The sequence below is a fragment of the Nanorana parkeri genome, unplaced genomic scaffold, assembly GCF_000935625.1.
Source record: "Nanorana parkeri isolate BGI_ZX_2015 unplaced genomic scaffold, ASM93562v1 scaffold90, whole genome shotgun sequence".
NCBI classification, from domain to species: Eukaryota; Metazoa; Chordata; class Amphibia; order Anura; family Dicroglossidae; genus Nanorana; species Nanorana parkeri.
The window spans coordinates 242,772-265,120 of NW_017306358.1; positions in this window are offsets into that span (position 1 = coordinate 242,772).

The following is a 22,349-nucleotide window of genomic DNA, read 5'->3' on the forward strand; positions in this document are numbered from 1 at the left end:
GCACCTGTTCATCCTTATAATTATACATTTATAACAATTACCATGTGTGCTTTTACCAGTTAGTTTACATAACTATCTATCTGTATTGTTCGCTCCTGTTTGGGTGGTCAGGGAATACTATATAGCTAGTGTTGCTTCACCTATAGCAGCCCTTTCACTTCAGGCAAGCAGGTCTACTAGTAATTGGTCAGCCCCCAGGACTTAGTACACAATGGTTTACTGACCAGGAAGCACAAGAGACTGAGCAAGGTAGAACAAACAGTAGTACAATGGAATGCAGATGTTTGCAGAGGATGGCAGGGGCGATGCCTGGCTGGAATGTATCCAGTGGAATGTGCAAAGTATTTGGTACAGCTGACAAGAACAGGCAAAGGATCAGTCCAGACAGTAGACATATAGGTGGTCAGCAAACAGGCAAATTGTCAGTCCAGGCAGCAGACAGAAATTTGGTCAGAAATCAGGCAAAGGGTTGATACATGGGTAATCAGATTCAAGCAATGACAGCTAATAAGGAAACCCTATAACAAGCACTGGACACGGATCAGTGAGGTTTAAATTCAGAGAGGGGAATTTATCAAATAGCAGACAAAACAGTTACCCATGGCAACCAACTAGCTTCTCTCTTCAGTTTTTGTCTGCTCCAGTTTTGATAAATCCACCCCAAAGTGTTTGAAAGAATGGAGGGCATAACTTGGCAACAAAACACTGCGAGGTTGAGCCCGGGGCATAGTGCCCCAATACAAGAAGGCTGTGGCCAATGGGGAGCCAGGAGGAGAAGCCTGAGGTATGGTTTTGTTGCCTAGGCAACCAAATATTGAACAGTAGAGCCACTTGAGTCAGCAGAAGTGCGCCGTGAGGCAGGCCAACTAGCGTGGGGCACTGGAACACAACTTTATACTATTCACATATTGTTGAGCCATCTAAATAGATATAATAAATACTGTATTTTCTCCTTATCATAATCTATACCTATCGTTTTCATTGATTTACTCCTAACATCCCATGCAGTTCCATAATCAGATTTCACAAATTGAACAACCAGACCTCAAAAAGTTTGCTCCTCAGTTAATGCAAAAAAGAAGGTTTAAAAGTTCACCAAACTAACTATATAAATTTAAATCTGACAGTTTTAGCTAATGCAAGATCAGTTTTTTGATCATGTGCACCATGGCACATTCAAAATTGAAATTTATATGTCAATATATCTTTTCCAGTAAAACACAAAAAAAAGTAAAAACATTATAAGAAGAAATTATTTCTCTGTCATAGAAAGCGAAGCATAAGGCTTCAAACAACAATAGAGTCTGGCAAATGAAGGTAGCTTGCTTTCATATTTAAATTGTGTTTATTTCATAACATTTGACACCAGTATATGATGAATCACACATTATGAGGAAGTAGATCATTTGAATATGAAAGCCATCTCATTTTCATGACCTCAATCTTCTTTTGTGTATTTATTTTCTGTTAGAGAATAATAAGGCAAATGGTACCTTATTGTCGTTATTAATTTATGGTTTCTTTCCTTTATTCTGTATTAATATTTACAGATCTCTTTGTAAGAATGCTGCCCATTGTTCCTTTGAATTACAAGGCAGCCAATAGAACCTGAGGGTCCAGTGTATGACCTGTGTGTTTTTGCTAGATTTTATTTCCTTTGATTTTAACTTGACCCCTATTGGGGGGCCATTTTTCTTTAAAGGTAAATTATCATCCCCTAAAGCATAATTTGATTTGTACACTCTAACTGCTATAATATGTTTTTATACTTTATAAAGCTCTTGTGGTAGCTTATTGTATCTATTTAGTACAGCAACCAACTTTCTCTTATGTTTCTTTCAAAATAATCTATATGCAATGCTGCTATAAACCAGATCTGTTTTGTATTTTTTTTTTATTTGAATAAGACTGAAAGTGTAGACCTAGACATTCAGGTCAATTCAGTGGCGTAACAATAGCCATAGTAGCCCATGCGGCTGCTCTGGGGTCTGGGATAGGAGGGGGCCCCATTATGAGGCTGATTAGGAAAACTAAGTTGTGAGGTTTGCAGTATAGAAGGGCTGAAGTCAGACTCTGGATCATCTAGTCACAGATCCCCCTCTGTGTAGTAAGAAGCATTTGCTTATTTATCTTAGCAGTGTAGATTTATTGCCCTCTGAATGTCTGCTAGAGACTGAAATTAACCCTCTTAGACTAATGCAGCCACAAATCCCAGAGTTTCACCTTTGTTAAAACCTTATAGGAGGGCTGAGGTTTGCGGTTCTGCAAAAAAATGTTTAATGAAGCTAGAGTTTAAAGAAGTTTGCATTAGGGATGAAGAGTAAGTTTGTTCAAGAGCATTATTAATTTTATCATAATGTAAAATATCATTATGGTTATTAATAGTAGTGCTACTCTAAATTTTACCCCAACACTGCTCCCTAGTAGTGTACTGACTCTGCTTGCAGCTCTCCTGCTTCCTGTCCTTACTTCATGTTAAGATCAATGACACATTTTGTTATAGTTGACACTACCAACCACTACAGCACTACAGAGAAAGTAAGCATGGGGGCCCCAAAGTTTTACAAGGAGGCCTCAAATTAATTTTATCAGTTATGCATTCATCACCATAAAATGTATGTAATGATCAATTCATGAGGATTATAACACAGAATATTACATTTTAAAATAGTAATAGTTTCCCCTGGCGATAATTGTGTTGTTCAGTGAGGTGTCTATTAAAGTAGAACTTGACTCAAAAAATACATTTTTGATATGTTATAGGGAACATTTAGAAATGTTAATTGTGCCTAACCAGCACCCCGAAACCTCTACCTTTACCATGATAGCAGCCTTCACACAGAGACACAGTGCAGAACAAGACATGGTCATTTGCCCTCTACCTGCCTTTTTTTTCAGACCGGTTGGAGATGAAATTAAAATAGAGACTGTTGAAAAAAAGAGGCTTTCAATATCCATTTCTCTAAAACAAAATACAGATTTTACACCTATGCAGTATTTATGTTTGTGAGTTTACCATTTTCATGAGAAAGCTATCAAGAGGTAGAATAAGATACACAGTTAAAATAACTTTTGCATCTGAGTGAACTGAACCTACAGAGAGTTAAAGGAGAACTATGAGGTGAGCGCTTTTCACTCACCTCATAGTTCTAGCCGACCTGTGACAATGAGACTGTCACAGGTCGGCTCAGTAGATCGGGAGGTGAGCGGACACATACCGGCGTTCGCTCACCTCTCGATCCTGTCACGGCTCTCTGCCGTGACAGAGGGGAGGGGCTGGATTCCCCCCTCCCCACTCCAATCCGCCAGCGCTGACTGGCGGAACGGACGGGGGAGGGGGCGGGTACAGCAGGCTCTGCCTCTGGATAGGCAGAGCCAGCTGTCAGTCACGCAGCTGGGCGGTTCCCGGCACAATTGTCGGGATCCGATTCAGCTGCGGCGTCTCAGTATACCGCGAGCAACAGCTCACGGTATACTGCGGCGTCTCAGTATACCGCGAGCTGCAGCTCGCGGTATACTGAGCATAGGGTGACGGGAGGACACTAGTTTGTGTCCTCCCGTTACCCTAAGGAGAACTATGGGGAAAAGCCTTAACCCCATAGTTCTCCTTTAAGCATTTTTTTTGTATTCCTTACTTATAAATTACTGATTATAGATACACAGACAAAATAAGTATTTCAGACTAGTACATCAAACTTACTTAAATAGATAGAATTTTAATGGACGATATAGGTTCAATCCACTAAGATTTTTGAGTTAATATATTAATGACTGGTTTGGCTACATTTTTAAATGCTGGAAAAGCAATATGTTTGTTTATTTACACCTATGCACCAACTCATTTACAGTATGTGTGTGCATTCCAGTGTCCAGTTTGGGGCATTCATGTTCTCCTGATTTTAGTCAGCACACTGTTACATTTAAAAAAAACCTTGACTGATGGGATGACCTTTTTGTTTCTCCTTCTTGCCTTCTTTCTGTGACAATTATTTCCTGTTAATGTATGCAAACAAAAGCAAGCCTCACTGCTCCATCCACTATCGACCTCCAGTACCCAGGTGCTAGCCAGGAGCTGTCCATGCTCCAAAACACCAATGTATAAGGAAGAAAAGCCACACACTGCTATTCGCTATTAATATACTTTAGTCCATAAGCGACCGGCGTCCATCATGACAAATAGCTTTCCACCTCTGACGCATCTCACCTTTACGGGCTTAGTTTTAGAGATCTAAGACTAAGCCCATAAGGGTGAAATGCATCAATGGTGGGCATCTACTGGGCAGGGTTCGCTATCAACACTTATGGAGTAAAGTGTATGAATAACGGTGTGTGGCTTTTCCTTATACTGGTTTTTGGTTGATCTATGGAACCATGTAATATACAGTAAGTCACAAAATTGTCTTTAATTGCAGATGACAACTGACTCATCTTTTCTGCTACTAGATAATTATCCAAAACAGAGGGAAAGGATTGTAATTTACTGTCTATCTTGAATTTTGATAAAAAAGTGAAGTAAGGGGAAACAAAGCTATGAAACACCATAGAAAAAACTGCAGGGGGGTGGGGGGCAGGAGTTAAGCAGCAACTAAAAGGTGATGCTGACACACAAGGCATCACAATAATGTAATAGTTTGTAGCCCACCACACTGTTGTTGACAGTAATAAAACACAATACAGCACAGTGAACACAGGGAGGTACACAGTATGTACAGTAGCTCACCACACTTCAATTCACAGTAATGTAGCACAAGGCAGAACTATGTACAGTAATATATATACCCCTGTATATAGCATAAAGTATATTATATAGCATATAAACGGCAAGTGATTGGTTTCAGGTTGAACAAATGATCGACCTAAGCTTGAACGTGATCCTTAAAGAATCTAAACCAGTTGTATACACATGTATTACAATAATTGACATTAAGCAGTGAGCAAATATACCGAACATTTAATGTAAATATATGAATATTACTTCTGAGTTGGTATAGTCACTTTTCCTTAAACTAAATATTTTCATATGCTATCAGTACAATACACGTTTGCTTAAACATTCGCCATGTTTAGTCCAAGTCCAGTGTCCTACACGAGACTGCAAACTGCAAAATGATATGAAATTCAAATAATAATGGGAACCTTATCCTTTTTCCCTTACAGCATCAATAGCAAATAGAAATGTGCAATTTTCCTCCTTATGTTTTTCATCTATCATTTTAAATTCAGCTTCAAGGTGTTGCTCACATCTTCTGATTCACCATTGTAGTTTATGAGGGAAAACAAAACTGTAACTTTAGGCAGTGATGAACATTGCTTCATTCATGGTGGCATATGGCTGCTGGGAATATGGCTTGTCAAAACATTGTACTGATGGGATTACAATTTTGTTTGACACTGACAGGTTACAAACCTACACACATAGCATTTTAAGTAAAAATAAAATAACATCTTTAAAAAATTGACTGCCATTAGTGTTCCCAACTGCAAAGTTAAGCATTGTTCTGTTTTTGTTGGCAGCCCACTGCTAGCTCAGCAAAAGCAACCTTCAAAGAGGAAAGCATATGTGCTGATATCAGCATGACTGAACAGCACACACCAGCCCTCCAGACACACCAGAAACCTGTTGTCAATTGGATAAGGATTCGGCTCATCAATGGATAATGATTGAAGAGGGTGAATCGAATTCATATGAGGCAATGAGGTTACCCTCAGCACAAACAAGGCACCCCCGAAATGGGGGACCCAAAAGTTTGAAATCCTTTTATAGAAAGTTCAGAGAGTGCCAGACCAAAGAACAGAAACTCCCAAATCTTTTATCGATGATGTTCAACAAGGCCAACGTGTTTTATCGATGATGTTCAACAAGGCCAACGTGTTAGCTTCCCTTCTTCAGGGCTCAAATGTTGTGTATACTTGGATCGACTCAAGATGGCACAAACAACAAAATTAATTTTTTGAAGATGATACCTATATATGTGCAGGGGCACTCATCAAATCAAAGACTTTATATAGACTGTAAAAAAAAAAACATATACAAAATTTAGCAAAAATGTATACACTCAAAACTAAACTAACTTTTACTAACGTGTAAACTAAACTAACATTGACTCAAAACTATAACTGTTTTCCTTTACCATGTACATTTGGCTTTTTTACCACTGAATAAAGTATTATGAATCAGATGATAACATTGCAGGATAATATTTTTGGGCAATAAAAAGTTCTGAATTCTCTTTGATAAATCAAATGGGCGGGGATCACATGCATGTGGTGTTATTACTTGAAAATCTACTTTTTTACATTTGTATGTGTTACCACAGGTTTATGCCACTTGCACATTAACATCAGCCTGCATCGCAACACAAATTTTAAGCTGTCCTTACATTTTTGTGTTGCAGAATCACGCAGTAAAATGTGTTTTACTGTAAGTTACTACAGCACAAGGTAACAAATGAACTGTTGTGGGTTGCAGTCCAATGCAAATGCTCCCCAATCCAACAGTTCACATATGGAAATCATTTGTGTGTTGAGGTGCATTTAAAAAAAGGTTCATATCTGATTTTTGACTGCTGTACTTATTCAAAATGAGTGGCCTGCCTTAACGCAATACACAGTAAGATAGGAAATACTGAACATTAATGTGTGTGCTTTAACGCCCCGCAACTATCTAGAGCTGTAACATACAGTAGTTATGCTGTTTGATCTTGTTATCTATGAATAGCGCTTATGGAAATTCCTCTTGTGATACCATTTAATATAGAAGTGTTAAAGATACATTTTTCAAGTAGTTATTTTATCTTTACGGAGGTGAGAAATGAAAAATGCCATTCTGAGGCAGTTATTAACACTCAAGTACTAACACTTGTGTTTCATTACAAACTAATGAAGGTGCTTGTGTTAAATGCACACAGCATCTAAAATTATGTTACATGGATAGACATGCAGCACGAGCAGCACTACTCCCCCCCACACACACACATGCACACACACATGCACCACCATGCTAAAGGGCCCCATTGTAGGGCCCCATTGTAGCCCTTTGGTCTTGGAAGTCCATTTTCAGATGCACTGACATGCCCTTTTAAAATGAATGTGTAGTCTTCATGCAGTGTGCCTTAATGCATAATAACTTATTGCATTACTGCACATGCCTAAACAGATTTTGGACTGAAAATAGGAAAAATTAACTGCTGGTGGCAAAAAAGTATTTTCTATAATACGTACTATCTTTTCTATAATATAATATAATAAAAAGTATTTTCTATAATACTGCACTGTTCATGACATATAGAAAAGTGGAATTATGAATACAAATGACAAATAATGAAGTCTGTCACTAACATTAACAGAGTTTTTCTTTGTCTGAGTTCCCCCTCTAAAATAGATTATGTAAATGTTGATCCTGCCAGCAGATCCTTTATATCCTACCAATTCCTGTAATAGGGTGACGATGATGTTTATTCTTAAGTGGTATCACAGAGCAGCATTGTCACCTTGTGGACAGGGTAGGCTCAGATGTACATTTTAAATTGACTTTATGTAAAAGACGAACACATTAAAGCCAAACTTCAGGTAAAAGCCAAACTTACCTTTAGAACCATGTTTCATACACCCATATTCATAATCAATATGGGCACATCATCACCGCCAACTCCATCCTGCCACCGAATTAATGAATCGTGATGGTCCTGCTTCCCGCAGCATTCTGGCATCTTTTGAATTTTGTGTGGCTCTGCCTGGCTCCACCCAGTGTGAGATCACATCCATTACTTTTTTCTCCCATCCATGTTATTGAATGTCCGTACCTCGGTATGCAGGTGCCAAAGCAAAATAGTAGATGCACATTTTTCTTTTATGAATGTGTGTACATTTATTTTTATTTTATTTTTGTGTGTGTGTACTTCAGCTTTTTTTCTAAGTAGTTACAGAAACAGATGCATGAAAGATGACTTTTGTAAGTACCCTTGTTAGTGTAATATGGTTTTGGTTAGTGACAGACTGGATCATGTTATTTTTGATTCTTGACATAGTTGCTGTTGCAATGTTGTTAAGTGACGGTGTGTTTTAAAGCCCAGCTCTAGGACAAAACTTTTTATTTTGGTTTACATAAAGCAAGGAAGAGTTAGAGACTCTGTCAGGCTTTCTTTTTGTTGCTGTCTATGTCTATTGACAATGGGAACAGAGAAAGAGCAACGAGATCCCCAATGGAGTCACAGAATAAAATAAAAATCTGACCATTTCCACAGTTGTTTCCAGCTATGTTAAAGGAGAAGTATTGGGAGAGTAAAATGGACTCTTCCCAATACTTGGAGCCAGTGTGTGACACTGAAGGTGTTATATGCCAAACCGCTGGTCGCTCAGCTCCTGGTCTTCTCCCCCTGCACAGAGTGATGAAAGTCAGTAATCACTCCCTGCAGGGATTCCCCCTCCCTCTCCATTCTTCCAGTGCTTATTGAAGGGACAGACAAGGGAGGGGGCAAGCACAGCTGGCTCTGGCTCTAGAGAGGCACCTCGACACCTCAACACCTTGACACCTCAATCCTAAATACTAGGGATGCACCGATATATTGGCCGCCGAAACATATCAGCCGAAAATGACACTTTTGGCATCTCTCCTCCCACACCGCTCAGCCTCCTATCACAGATCGGCAGAGCGATGTATGGGCAGAGACAGCCGGCGCTGTCACAGCAGGCTGGGCTCCTCTCACTCAGCCTCCTGTGACAACGTGTCAGGAAGGAGATGAGTGCAAACACTCAGTGATCGCTGAGTGTTTGTACATAATTGAGGACATGATATGGTTACTATATACTCAATTATGAATGAATGGGAAGTGATCTACATCACCTCCTGTTCATTCATAGTTGTAGTTATAGTAAACACAGTATGTCCTCATTTTATCAATGAACAGGAACACTCATAGAGGATTCCTGTTCATTGATAACTGGGGATACAGAAAAAGAGATTGAGGACTCTGTGTTCTCAATCTCTTTTTCTACTTTAAAAGAGAAACATCAGTGCTCTGTTCAGACCCCTAATATTTCCCTGAAGTAAAACAAATATTTAATAAAAAATTAATCAATAAATAAAAATAAATATTAAAAAATGTTAAAGTTTATAGAAAATAAATAAAAATAAAATATAAAACAAATTTGAAAAAGTTAAAATAAAAAAACATTTTCCGTTTCGGTTTCGGCCTGACATCTTTTTCTATTTCGGTTTTGTTTCAGTTTTGATATTTTCATTTCAGTGCACCTCTACTAAATACTTTTCTAATCCTTAGAAATCTCCACAATGAGAAATAGATAGCAAAATAACAGAAATTCGTTTTAACAATTTGTACTCTCTCCAAATGAAAAAAGTTTGGCTTTGGATATACAGTATTTTAAGTTCAAAGTATACAAAATTGTTCTGATTTACAGTATATAAATGCATTTTTAATGCTACAACCTCGTCAATGGATTATACAATACAAATACATTTTATTAGGTTGGTGGCCAGAGCAGCACATTATAAAATAAGAATAATGATGCTGCAACTTGTTAATGTTTATTGATTTCCAAAGTCATAATGTGCTTTATAAGTAATTGTCTCGTGAATGATTAAAAACGTTTTTGATATCTATTGACTTAAGATAATTTTGTAAGAACAACTTAATTAAAGTAGTCTTTCTTTTCTGCTTCAAAACTTAAAATAAGTCACACATGGGGTAGTGGAAATGGTAAACATGATCAAAGTTTTATTTTTTTTCTGGCAATGTTAAATAAACCAAAATATGAAATCAGTTTACATTTTTTTCAGTGTTAAGAAACAAGGGACAAAATTTTGGAACAATATCACAACTTAACTGTGATATATAGTTTGAATTTGCCTATGTTTTTTTTTTAAACAAACTTTTATTCTGTTTTTGCAACTAACCCCCCAACAGGGCTAGCCGTACCTTACCATGACATATAATACAAAGAATACGAGGTTTTCTCACAACTGCCTCGACAATTGCACCAGAAATAACAACACCTTTCCCTCTTTCCATTTTTCCCGTTTTTCCCGTGCTGGTTGCCCCAGTAACTATAAGCAGTACTGCATAAGCCTATTTTTGTTGCTGCCCTGCTACCCTGCTATTTCACTAATCCCTATACTGGTCTCTGTGCAGCCGAATAACCTATTAGGAAATAGTTGAGTAGTCTAGTAATCGAACTACCAATCTTCAATGTTAGTGAAAACTTAAACCATAACTTTAAAAACTTTAAAGCTTCAAAGCACCTCCAGTGGCCCCAGATTTCCCGACAGTTTGTTCTTCAGGTACCATTTCGAGTATTGAAAGGGTTGCATTATGTTGGTCAGTTCCTGTTCATCAAAGGTCTCCGCAAGAAAGTATTTCCATCTCCGGAATAATTTTTTAGTTAACGTGTCTACATTATTTTCAGCATCTAGTTTCTTCCTAAGGAACAACATTTTTAGTTCTGCTATGACACTCGAGGTAGCGGGGGTGGTAGTAGTATTCCAGAATCGCATAATACACCGTCTGGCCGCCAACAGGCAGATGTGCAGCCAATCCCTTCCCCTATGATACTGTTTGTGGGGGCCCACAGCATCGTACTCAGGGATACTGAATAGGAACAACAGTGGTCTAGGCTAGGAGTCCACTGGATGATAGAAGCAATGTAATTTGCCATCCTTGCTCAATACTGCACCATAGAGGGGCAGGACCAAAGACAATGCGTTAGTGAGGGACTTTCTGATCCACATTTTGGGCATCGTGACACCAACTGCTGTTGGGTAGTCCCAGCCGGACGGAAATATGCCACAATAATGCTCGGTGCATTATTTTAAACTGGGTCTCCCTCCAGGTCTCACTCACCACAAGTCTGCGAATCAGATTGTAGCCATCAACAATACGTTCCACCAGATCCGGTGTTGGGAAGTCTTTTGACCATTCCTTGACGTTTGAGGAGGATAGGTGCGCAACGTAAGTACGCTGCAGTCCTGGGTATATATCCGATATAGAGTAAGTCTTTCCCGAAATGAGGGTCTCCAGGAAGGAGGAGGCAAACCATTTTCTGGGGTCACTGGAGAACATATGCCACGTGGTTTGTGCTTGTAGGTAATACAGAAAATGAGAGGCAGGCAATGCATACTTTTTCGCCAGGTCTGGGAAGGATAACGGATGGAAAGTACCCTCTTGGAACAGCTGTTTCCAGAGGGTTAGCCCCTTCCTGTGCCACAACTCGTAAGCCGCGTAGTCTTCGCCCTGAGGAAACATAGGATTTCCCCGCAGAGGACATAGTGCTGACATATAAGGCGATAGGCCCAATTGGCGTCTGATCGCCCTCCATGCCAAGACCGTATCCCGGATTACCAAGTGATGGCCCAGCGTTTCTGCCAATTTGGATAATTTGCAGTGAAGTATGGCCTTCAAGTCCCACGGGTGCACCAGGGCCGATTCCAAATCAATGTTGGAGAATCTCGAGCTGTCTGTTAGCCAGTCCACCGCGTGACGCAGTATGCATGACACATTATACAGTCTGATATTAGGGAAATTAGACCCCCCCTCGCTTCTCGGGAGCCAAAGCTTTTTCAATGCCACCCTCGGACGCTTTGAGCACCATATGAAATTTACCATTGCTCTGTTGACGCGCTGAATATCCTTATGTTTCAACAACAAAGGTACCGTCTGCAAAGGATACAGCAGCCTCGCAAAGCTTGTCATTTTCACTAAATGAATCCTCACGAAAAGCGATAGGGGCAAGCCCTGCCAATTTTCCAATTCCCGCACTATTCTATCTATTAGAGGAGGGAAATTTAAGGTGTACAAGGAAGAAGGTATTTTACCTACTTTGATTCCCAGGTAGGTGATGTCCCGCCGTGCCACCGCAAATGAGGAGGGATTGTCCCACAATGAGGTCGACATAGCCGCCAGAGGCAATATCTCACTTTTGGAGTAATTTATTCGGAGCCCTGAGAAAGTGCTAAAGGTATCAAAGAGGGTCTGGATAGTCAGTATATCCTCTCGTGGTCGGGATGTAAACAGTAAGATGCCGTCGGCGAAAAGGGAGACACGTAGTTCCTCTTTCCCAATCGGTATGCCCTGCAGGGTGTTAGTTCATAAGATATATCTAGCTAGCGGTTCCAGTGCTAAGTTGAACAAAAGGGGGGATAGCGGGCATCCCTGTCGTGTTCCCTTGTGTAGTCTTATCGGTCTGGAAAGAGCTCCCTGGGTCCATACTCGCGCAGTAGGGGAGGAGTACATCTTTTGTATCAACGATAGGAATTTACCCCGGAACCCCAGCATGGACATGACCTTAAATAGCCAGTCCAAGTTCACATTATCGAACGCCTTTTCCGCATCAAGAGTCACTATGGCATACTCCTGTGCGGGAAATGCCTTTGCTTGTTCGAGAGCAAGGATGACCCTCCTCAGGTTCATGACAGCCGCTCTGCCTTTCACAAATCCCACTTGTGCTGGGTGTATGAGGCTGGGCATTACCTCCGCAAACCTGCCAGCGAGGATTTTGGATAGAATCTTTGCGTCAACGTTAATAGGTGAGATAGGCCGATATGAACCCGGGTTGGTCAAATCCTTCCCCCGGTTTGGGTATAAGTTTGATGTACGCCTCCCTTCCTGTGGGAAAATAATTCCCTTCTGTCTACATGTGCGTATAAAGGGTCTGTAGGATGCCTGTGATATCACTCTTGAGTATCTTAAAGAATTCTGCTGTAAACCCATCCGGGCCCGGGGCCTTGTATCCTACAAAGGAATGAATGACTGTTTATATGTCTCCTATCGTTATATCAGCGTTGAGGGTGTGAAGTTGTTCCTCCCCTAGTGTGGGCAGTGTAACCTGTCCTAAGAATTGATCTGCCGCCTCCTTGTTCATATCATCTTTGGCATACAACGCCGCATAATAATCCTCCAGGGCCCCGTTTATAGCCGAGGGGTCTGTTAGGAGCGTTCCTGCCTTGTCCTGCAGCACAAATATGTGTTGTGGGGAGTGTCTCGGATTTACTAACCTGGCCATCAGTTTCCCTGCTTTGTTGCCAAACTTGTGAAGGGTGAGATCCATGTATGATGCCTTCATGCGTTCATATCTGTCCGCCCATAGGTCAAAGGTCTGTTTGGCCTGTTCCCATGATGCTGTTGAGGTCAGGCCCGGATCCGTGACTAGTTTCCTCTGGGCCAGTCTAACCGCCTCACTAGCCTCCTTAAAGGCCGCTACAGTTTTCCTTTTATGTGCGGATGTACATGACATGATTCTGCCTCGGAGGTAAGCTTTACCCGCTTCCCAGAACAGCGTGGGGGAGTCTAAATGTTGGCTATTGACTTCTGCGTAGTCCCGCCACAATAATGCCACAATTTGAGGTACCCTGGGAAGCGCCACAAGATATTATTGGCTACCTTTGGAGCAACTGAGAGCTCCAGTGATATGGGGGCATGATCAGATATAACTATAGCATGCAGGTCTGACGAGCGAACCATTTGTAGCAAAGGGTTCGTGCAGAGCAGATAATCTAAGCGAGCTAAGCACCCATGTACGCTAGAGAAATGAGTGAAATCGGACTCCAGAGGATGCAAGATCCTCCACATATCCTGTAGTCCCATAGCCGAGGCCACCTCCGCCAGGGGGGATTGTGTTATTGAACAGTTGAGCTCCTGGGTGCCGTCAGAGGTGGGCGATCTTTTCCTATCCTCTATATTATGCATGGTGCAATTAAAGTCTCCCCCCACCAGGTGGTGTACGTTGGTAGTTTTTGCTAACCAGGACGATAATTGCATGAAATGTGATTTGGTCGGTGAGTTGTGCATATACTCACCGGGTAGATCGGGAGCTGTAGACCGAGGGTCCGTTGATAAGGAGGGATATTGATCTGCAGGGCACGGCCGGGCATCACCTCACCCGGGGCATCGCAACACCAAAGTCCTATAGGGCAACCAGCAAAATGGGAAAAATTTAAGTTAACTGCAATAACAATAACAATCAACATGAACTTGTAAACTCTGTAAAACAAAAAACATCTTAGTGATGACTCCACTTTTTTCCTATGTGGGCAAGATGAGCTTCACGCTACCACCATCCTGTGCCACATAAGAAATAGGTCTAACAAAAGCAAAGCTTCCCACCCGTAGTCAATCCCAGACCTCCGTTTTTATCTATATGAAATCATAGTGTCCCTTTGTTGTCTTCAGCGGTATCAATATTTTCGCGGTGTGCCTCTATTGCGTTTAGAGGATCTAGCAGTTTTGCGTGGGGATCTGATGGGTTCGGCCGCTTTGGAGGGAGACCCAGTGTCTAGATTCATTGAGTTGAGAAAGGATTCTGCTTCCGCTGGGTCCAGATAGGAACATTTTCTGCCCGTTGGGGTTTCTACATGTAGAGCGGCCGGGTACGCCAATGTGAATCGTATGCGCTTTTGATATAACACAGAGCATATCTTGTTGAAGGCCTTACGCTTCCTTGCGACTTCCACCGAGTAATCTGCGAAGACCAGAAGCTTGTGGCCATCTATCTCAAGGGAACGAGAGGCTCGGTACTTCTGCATGACAAGAAATTTGTCTGCATAGTTAAGATAGCGGACGATAACCGGCCTGGGACTCGTTCTGTCCGGGTGTATCTGCCCCAGTCTGTGTGCTCGCTCCACTACACACATAGCGTCGAGGCCTGGGACCTCAGGGAGGGCGGTAGAACACAATTCTGACAGTACTTGCGGTTTGTAGGTTTCTGGAAGCCCGATAATCGTCAGATTATTTCTTCTGGACCGGTTCTCTAGGTCATCGATTTTTTTCCAGAAGACTCTGGGAGATGTCCTCAAATGCTGCCACTTAAGTACTGGCTTCCAGCACCTCTTCTTCCAGGATGGATATTTGTTGTTCCGCCTCTTTAAGAGATCGGGCCTGCTGGGAAACCTCAGCCTGTATGTGTGAGAGGCCCTGCTGTATGGCTGCTTCCACTACAGATGTGATGGTGGGTTTGAGCAGATTAGCCACAGCCAGGGCTATGCGCTCATATGGTGCCTCATCTAGGGTCAGGTTCTGGGTGAGGGAGGGTGAAGAGGCCTGCTGCTCGTCCGCGCTGCCAGCCGGCGCCATCTTGGATCCCCTGGCCGTTTGTGAGTCACAGCTCCCTCGGGGCACCGATTGCGAACGGGACTTTCCCCCCGCCAGGAAACGGTCCATTGCCAGTCGGGCTGCTCCCCGATTCAGGGGGTAAGTAGGGCGGGCGTTTTCGCCGGTTTTTAAACTGATTTGTGGCCGCGGGTGCCGGAGCGCGGTCTCCTCGCTAACTCTCACATGGGCGCCGGAACCGGAAGTCGAATTTGCCTATGTTTTATCTTCTGTCCCTTTATCATTGTTGATTCTAGGGGAATTTCAAGGAGCAATCCAGTCAAAATTTAAAATTGAGCCTTGAAAATGAACTGGGAACTCTGCCTGTTCAGTGTTTAATTAAAATGTCATCCTGATACAAAATAATATATGTTCCAAATTAATTGAATCTATATATGCACACATTATACACTAATTTACGTGACTGGAGTTAACTGCCCGCTTATGCCTAGAACAGAGGAAAAATTCTGTTTAACTTACCTGATCCCTGCGAACACAGAAGTTGGTGCACTCCCCTTCTCCCCTCCACTCTGGCTGTGGACTGTCCCACATCATCCTCATGTACAATTAAGGTCTATGGAGCCTGCATTGTACTTGATGACATCAGTGGTCCTTAGACTGCTGGAGTGAAGGGAGAAGAGGCTGTGGGGACCAGTCTAGTAGCCCAGAGGCAGCCAGCAGGAGCTGGGATCAGGAAAATAAAATAGTTTTTTCCTGTCCCCTAGACATAAACCGGCTCCATTGCAAGAAAAAGTGTTTAAAGCAGAACTACAAGAATTTTTTATTAACCCTTGCAGTGGAGCTACCCCCGCACTGCAAGGGTTAACTGCTTTTTTGTGTCTAGGTTAAACGAAAAACAAAGAATTACTCAACCAGAGCTCTGAACCAGCTACTTCTTAGATCGGTCCCTGGAACATCTCTTCCTCTCTTCTGCAGTGGTCTATGGTCCAGTAGATCATCATCTATACACTGTGCATAGATGTTGCAAAGACGATGAGGAACATTCCAATCTGCTGCAGAGGAAGGGACAGGCTGGAGGGAGCACCGTGACAGCTGGTCAGCTTTGGAACTTTGGGTGAGTATTTCTTTGTTATTTTAGCACCTAGATTCAATTGAGCACTTTAGCCTTGCAGTGCCGAGGTAGCCCCACTGCAAGAGTTATTTTTAAAAAATCCTGGAGTTCTGCTTTAGCTTCCCAGAAGATGGGTCTTAATTTTGTGTTTTTTTGGCATCTCAGCACTGCTGATCCCTTCCAGCCTTTTTCAGTCACATCCTGTCTACATGCCCTCACTCCGTCATTGGCTGTATATCCTTTCTATGGATCGACTTCCTGAAAGTGACAATGCTGGCCTATACCTGTGCAGTCTGTGTCTGGATGGCCTCTTGGTCACCAGGCGCATATTGAACAGGGCGACAATACAGTATTCCAGTTGATAGGCAGCTGTCACTCCATAACAAGAAGTGCTTAAAGGAGGGTCTTCTTAGCAGGTTTACCAAGTATTATGTGATGCAAACTGCAGGTTTAAAAAAATGACTTTTCAAATGACATTAACATGTTAAAACCTTTGCAGTCAGGGAACTAGCATTCAGAGTTAAACAGTGACAGAGTCCCTGTGAATGTGATTCCATTATTCAGCCCCTAGGTTTTTCTGAACACCAGTGTGATTTTGAAAAGTAGAATGTCAGCACTCCCACAGTCAGGGTCAGCACTAGAAGTATCTTAAGCACATGCAGGAGATGATACAACAGGCTCATTCACCGGCAGTTGTCATGGCTTCATATATCCTAAAGCACAGATTGCTGAATTTCCAAAATATGGGTTCTTAGCTATTTACTCAGGTGCTTGAATTTGAGTGACCTTTTCCTTTTATGGCAAAATAACTAAAAATAAGTCGTTTTCACTAAAGGCTAAATTACCTAATTAACTCGATTCATTATTTTATCTCAAGGTCATTTTCTTATGAAAATGTTCGATTCCCCAATAAAAATGCATAATTTTTCTGAACTGTTATTTTTCACATGAATTAGTTTCTTTGGTTTTTTTTTTAGGGGAGAAAGGGTTTCTTTCATTAACTAGTATTTTTTCAGTTTTGAATATGAACCTGCAATGCAAGAAATGTGAAGGCTGACATTATTAACTGTTGGTCATGTGCTTAGATAAGGCACTAAGATCTTGAGGAATGCTGAATACAATTTTCCTTGCTTCAAAGGACATTACATGAATGCAGCATTATGCAAGAAACAAATATACAGGAAATCTTCCTGTGTATCATAGATGAGCATGCATATAGAAAACTAACACTGCGCTACAGCGCCATCTATAGCTCAAAAGACAAATTATCAGTATATGCTGTTGCATTTTCAACACCCTTTCTATACTGTTGCTATATGACATACATCTTCTCTCGAAAGAACCTGTAATGAACCTGTGAGTGCATCCACATTCATTTCTTTTGATGAGCAATATTGCATGTTGATACTGGCTTGCTCCTGAGTGTCCCTAAGCAGATGATACTTCATGTCGATGTGCTTGGTTCTAGAGTTGACCCTTTCTGATTGTGTCAGCTTTATACAGCCCTGGTTGTCTTCAAAGATTGGGATGGGGTTTGATATGTCTATACCCTTGTCCATTAAAAGTTGGCAAATCCATATTGCTTCTTGACAAGCGTGTGGTGCTTCTGTGTTTTCAACTTCAGTTGAGGAAAGTGCAAGAGTTGTTTGTTTTTGGCTAGACCAACGTATGGTTCCTTCCCCATGTTGGAAGATGTAACCATTTGTGGATTTGCGGTCTGTGCAGTCTCTAGCTCAATCAGCATCTGCATATCCAATTCGTTTTGGATTTGACACTGCAGACTTATAATTGCTTTTGCTTGACTGTTCTTCTTGTCCCATTCCTCCATGGTTCCATTAGTGGGTCTGTCTGTACTCAGTACTTGCCACAAGACGCCTTTGCTTAGCAGCATTTCAAGCTTGACTTCCATAGCTGGTAGTTGGTATTGTTGTGCTTTGTGATTGCAAACTTCATATCTGAACTGCTTGCCATCTTTCAGTAGCTTGGATGTGACTCGTAAAAAAATAAATTATCAGTATATGCTGTTGCATTGCCAACACTGACATCCAGAGCCGCAAAATGTGATGGGGGGCTCACCTGCTAACCTCTCTCTGATCTGTGAGTAACAATGCCAAGATCCCAAAGACTCCTCTTGTATGTCTGAAGTCACCTCAATAGTGTATTCTTTACAACTTTACAGGAGATTAGAGTTGTCTCCAGCTGCAACCACTCCAACCCTTAATGATACAGGAATGTATTATTTTCACATGTTCTAGGTTTAATTGCTTCAACAACCTAATGAGGGCCCCTTCCACCCCCTGGCCCTACAGCAGCTGTCTGGGCTGCTATAGCTATAGTTACGCCACTGCTGACCTCCTTCTGAAAATGCTAGTAGCCTGACTGTAATACTAATACTTACTTGAGTGCTGATTCACACTTAAGTGATCCATTGCAACGTAAATGCGTTAACGCATGTTAGCATGCGTTGTGTTAATGCAGCCCATCCATTATCCATTGTGTGTGTTGTGGTGCACTGCATTGTGTTCTGCATTGGGATACAATTTTCAATGAATGGCACCAACATACACAACACAAGGAGCAAATGAATGACATGCGTAATAGGAATGTAAATGTGTAAGTGGGCCTCCAATGTTGTCTTAGTCATAGATCCAGAGTAATTATGCAGCGAGTGAAGTCAGACCGCATCTGCATACTTTTTCTGGGTCAGTGAAGTGAAGCCATTGAATGAACATAACATTCAGACAACTGGCATTTTTAGAAAAATCAACAATGGCAGCCTCCATATATGCTTCAGACCAAGTTCCTTTAAAGCAAACCACATTGAAAAAAAGCATTGAATACAGCAGGACCTGGGAAATTCATTGAATTCTGACAGCAAAATTAATCACCACACTTTGTTCCAATAAATAAACACTAGAAGAGAACATCATGGAATAGGTTTGATCTAAAATATGATTACTTTTTCTTGTCTAATCATGGAATATATTATTTTTTTGCACAGCATTTTCCAGAACAGCAAATGTACATCAAGTGGTTATATATAGAGTATTTTTGATGCAATACACACAATGCAGGACATTTCAGAGGACCTAAATGATTCCCTCATTTTATGTACAATACACTGACTAAACATGAGTTATTTTTATTAAAAAGTCAATATATCATCCAAAACAGAAAACCTATATGGGGTGATTTAAACGGAAGCAATTACTCTACAAACTGCCCAGCAACAACCCATTATGTTCTGTGGAATACTCACAAAAAGTAAAACTCATGACTTACATTTTTATATTTTTTCAAGGTTTATTCCATTCAGGGAGATAAATGCACATAAAAGGACATTCAATTGCAAGAGAATGCTACCTGTTGCTCTGTTTCAAAGGCAACTATTGTTATCAATAAAATCTATTTTCATAAAATACCTATTGTATTGATTAATGAATTCCAATGTTATAAGTAAGCCTTACAAATTACAGGATGCACTACAGAGTGGTGATGCACGATATTCTAATTATTCGAGTTTCACCTGTATATATTACACATCGGAGTGAAATTGGAGTGGTGTCTACTTTACAGCACACACAGGGACTATGGGGAGCAAAACGAGTCACCCTTCAGAAGGAAGGACAGTGTCAGCAGCACCAACTCAGAGATGATTTGAGGATCTACATCCGAGTGATACACAAATAAGATACAACTTTATTAATAGTTAAGGTACTTAAATAAATGTTTTAAGATTTAACTCCTGAGTTTAGTGCCACTTTAAGTTTACTAAGAGGTAGATGAGAATCCTTAATTTGTATGAGACACACACACTAATAATGTATCTATTATATCCTCAAATTCTCTGTTGCATTACCTACACAATTTTGACATATAATAGTAAATCAAATTTTGATGTTTAGATTCCTTTCATACTTATCAACCTAAATTTAAATAGATCATACAAATTACATTGAAGTCATTGATAGAAGCATGCTTTTGAAAAGACACCAATTTATTTTAACACTGCACAGACAGAGAAATTCTGCTCCTGTTTCCATTTTGTGTAACCTCCAGGAGTGATACATGTGTTGGCCGCAGTCATCAGTAAGGCAAATTAAGCAAATGAACAGGCTGCCATGAGTAATAAATCTGTGACCTTGAGTAAGTTGGAATGCGCACTGTGTCAGGCCAGACTTGAGACTGGACAAGGACAATGCAAGGCATTCATCACTTTACCAGCAATTCACTGAGACTCCGAACAGACAATTTTTCTTGGTGTTATTTTCAGATTGATGTATGAAGAGATATTTCCTTGTGCCAAGCACAGTTCATACATAATTTTATATTGCCACTCTATAAATCTCAACAGTGATAGAACCTTTCATAGCTGACAGAGTATGCAAACAGCAGTGAGCAAGCAATAAAGAAAAACCTTGGACCTCTTTCATGCAGGGGGAAAAAAAATGTTGAAACTCAAAGCTTTATCTTCAGTCATCTTTCTCCAACACAGAAGAAAAAAATATGTAAAGGACAACTGTCAGTTTTATTTGAATCTTTGCAAAGAGCAAAGATTAAGATTTACCGGTATGTGTTTCTTTAATCAGATGCACAAGGAAAATAAAATTTGTGTGCAAGAACTGAAGTGACATCTGCATGGCTCTCAGTATCTCTCATCTTATATAACAGCAGCCTGGTGTCATAATTCCCATCCTCACAAATCTACTTCAAGGTAACAAAACCTTTGAAGTAAATTTACTTGGTAAATCATATCTTTTACTGGTCATTTTGTTCTTTCTTCACAGAGTTCCAGCAGCCGACCTAAATAAAACCTTGCAAACCAGAGTTTGATGACTCCGAGGGTCATTACTGTATCCTGAATTCACTTATCAAACATGTCTCCTTTGAGGAAATGGATTTGTCCACCATTAACTGAAAGTTTAAGTTAATATTTGCAGTGGCACGATGGTGAATTATATTTTTAAGTTATAGATAGATCTCCCAGTTGAAACAGGTACAAGATCCTCTGTGTGCCTTTATAGTAGCACTGACGGGGCTGATTTACAAATGACCCTTGAGTCATCATGTCTAATACAATGTATTAGATGTGAGGATGCCAAGGGACATTCCACCGCCAGAGTGAAGGGGGAGGGAAGCTGCCAGGACTGGTCTAGAAGCCATATGGGTCTCAGGATTGGTTAAGTATATCTTTTTAATTTTAGATCCTAGAACAAAATGAGCACTTAACCCTTGCAGTACGAGGGTAGCCCCACCACAAGGGTTACTTTGTCATTTGCTTGGAGTTCTATTTTCAAGATATTGGATTTTTTTTAAATTTACATTTTTATTGGAGTAAGTAAGACTAACAAACAATAAAGACGGCAAAAAAGGGAATACATAATACAAACATATCCACCTTATGGTAAGTGAAAGACATAAATACTAGGGATGCACCGAAACCTGTTCAGATACCAGTGCAGATACTTGGCATTTTCATGAGATCTACCAGAGTTGCAGCTAGGACCGGGCTCAGGCACTCCACCACTGTCCTGAAATCATTAGTCTGTATTGTTTTAGAAAAAACTGTCACATGTCAATAAACAAAAATGTATCAGTACTTGTGTGTGTAAGTACTTGGGCAAGTATCAGTACTTGCCCAAGTACTTAGTGCTTGCAAAAATGGTATTGGTGCATCCCTTTATATATGTTCATAAAAAACAAAATCATACATTAAAACAGGGATGTACAAATCCCAGAAGCTCTGTGTGCTCCTTACAAATGACAGCTGCCTCCTAAATTCTGAGCTTTTCTCTAGTCTAGTCTTGGAGCTCGAAAAGTATCTGTATGTGTACCTGTACTTGTAACGAGTATGGTACTTGGTATCGGTGCATCCCTAATAAATACCACAAAACATCCTGAAACAATAACTTCCCATACACGAAAATGAGGTAATCCCACTACGGTAGAGTGGGGAGCAGAACAGTAGGGATGATTCACCGCGAGGATCCTTTGCTAAATATCTCCGTAAATGCATATCACCAGTTGGGAAATTAGGGAAGATGAGCAAAAAAATCCCATAAAAATCACTCAATTCTTATTGAAATTGGGTCAATAGCATTCTGACCTCACAAGTGGGATGCTGGTGGGGGGGGGGGCAGAGTAGGGAGAGGGGGGGAAGGATCGAGGAAGGGAGAAAGGGC